This window comes from Aplysia californica, unplaced genomic scaffold (genome assembly GCF_000002075.1).
Source record: "Aplysia californica isolate F4 #8 unplaced genomic scaffold, AplCal3.0 scaffold00181, whole genome shotgun sequence".
NCBI classification, from domain to species: domain Eukaryota; kingdom Metazoa; phylum Mollusca; class Gastropoda; order Aplysiida; family Aplysiidae; genus Aplysia; species Aplysia californica.
In genome coordinates this window covers 389553-391738 of record NW_004797451.1, presented here as the reverse complement: position 1 = coordinate 391738, position 2186 = coordinate 389553, and the positions used below count along the sequence as shown (strand labels likewise).

The 2186-nt window shown below is 38.7% G+C and overlaps 1 protein-coding gene across 1 annotated transcript in view; it reads right to left on the bottom strand.

Annotated features, from left to right (window-relative positions):
- Positions 1–1801, bottom strand: part of LOC101845772 (V-type proton ATPase 116 kDa subunit a1) — a gene marked incomplete in the record, with an annotated part of 55695 nt that extends 53894 nt beyond the window's left edge. The window contains 1 exon segment of the mRNA XM_035969773.1: positions 1679–1801.
- Between the last annotated feature and the right edge of the window lie 385 nt (positions 1802–2186).

The window sequence follows — 2186 nt, the reverse complement described above, 5'->3', positions numbered from 1 at the left end:
ACATGCTTGCACTTTTAAGAAAATCACTTTGGATTAAAAGATAACGTTAGAATCAAATAAAACATGTAAGAGCAGAGACACGCCCACTCACAGGTAAACAAACGTTTTCGCCCACCGAAACATGGCCGCCAACAAACTCAAATGTTTCCGTGTCACGTGACCTCGTACGGACTCTAGTTTAAAAGGAGGTAACTCTATGATTATTAGTGATTAAAAATGCAGGAGAAAGGTGGGGGGGTTTGTCTAGATCTAGCTAGATCTAGATCTAATCCTCCTGCGTCTTTACGGCAATTTTCCTGCGGTCTTCCATCATGTCCAAAGTAGGCCTACTATCTAGATCTAAAATCTAGATTTCTAGATATCTATCTAATCTAGATAAATCTAGATCTAGACATCTAGGAAATCCTAAATGTTCCCGAAAACATGTCGTTCCGTGTGGGTATCCGAGGGAGTGATGACATCACAGTACTAAAATTAGCAGTCAATCAGAAAGATGCGTCTTTTCTACGTTTAACAGCATGTCGCCTGAAACCCCCCTACTCTTGACTTTAATATTTTAAATAGCAAGTGGCTATTCTCCGGCGTCGGACGATAGATCAGAAGCTATTCTCCAGCGTCGCGCCGGTCAATAGATCAGAAGCTATTCTCCGGTGTCGCGCCGCCGGTCTATTACTAATAATTTGTCAGCGCAGATTTGCAAATACCTGTCTCATCTGTTTGTCTTGGAAAAAAAAAATATCTTAACTTTACTTCTTCGTGCTACTTCCATTGATGCAGACGATAGGTTTTCAGACACTGGTAAACTGCCCCAATTCCTCCAATTTAGAATTATGTTGGGTGCAAGAAGAAACATGTTCACAACTATTGACGCGAGTTCATAACAAAGAGTGAGCATAAGAAGGAGTCACATTTTCACTGTTTACAAAAATGGAGATACGACAAGAAAGCACTGAAGTCGCGACATATCATATCAGTTAAATTGATCTAAAATTACAACAACAAGAAAAGTTAAACAGCAAGCTATAACTATATGAATGGACACAAAATCAATTTTGTTCGTTTAAATAAACAGAATCATTATTTTGAAATAAATAAGCAAATGGACGATGGAAATAAATGAATATAAAGTTGTTCGACAATTGGCTCGTAGACAATCACCGTAGATAAAATATAATGAAAGGTAGACTTACTAGGCCTATTTATGACGCCGGAGAATAGCTTCCGATCTATTGACCGGCGCGACGCTGAAGAATAGCCACTCGCTAATAAATAATGAACGAAACTACAAAATCGCCAGGTATTCTTCAATCTTCCCTTCCTTACCAGATTCTTTAGAATAGATAGATCTAGATATCTAGATTCTAGATCTAATCTAGATCTAGATATACCAAGAACTATTCAACAACACTAAAACATCTTCTAGATCTATATCTAGATCTATATCTAGATCTATATCTAGATATCTAGATATATGATTGAAAATGCCAACCAACGCAACGCAACGTCATAATGATTCTGATCGTAATGATGATGATCATTTCATCTTCTAAACGAAGCTGGGGTCTTTCGGCATTGGGCACCGAAATTATTAACGTACAAAGTGTCATGAAATACAGAACATCAGCAAAACAGATAAACTTGCCAGCAAATTAGGACACCAATAGTGTCGAAAACGTACCTCATCACTTGATCTGTAACCGGGTCAGTTCAGTCGCCATCGTTGCGCATAAATAATGACCCATAGCCTAAGTGAAGCCATTGATGTATCCACTATACTAAATTTTGCCCATGTGACTGATGACATCACCATCATCTCCCAGTAGCAGTAAGAAAATGATCGAATGTGTAATATTAATCTTCTTTTAAAAAGAACTCTAAACTTGTTACGTCCCTTAGATTGCGATTGTCGTTCATGATTACCATGACAATACTGACTCACTGAATGACGTCCTTTTTTTACCTCTTGTACACACAAGCACACACGCACACATACGCACACACACACACAACTCAAGCACACACACACCCGTATACCACCGTCTGTTTATCTTCATCAATGCGCGAAGGATCTTTTAACGTCGCTCGTCCAACCCATGAAATTATAGGCCTTACTATTAGCCTACTATTAGGCCTACTATTTTACTACAACTACGGTATTGTATTTGGTTGTCGGGCCTACCGTACAA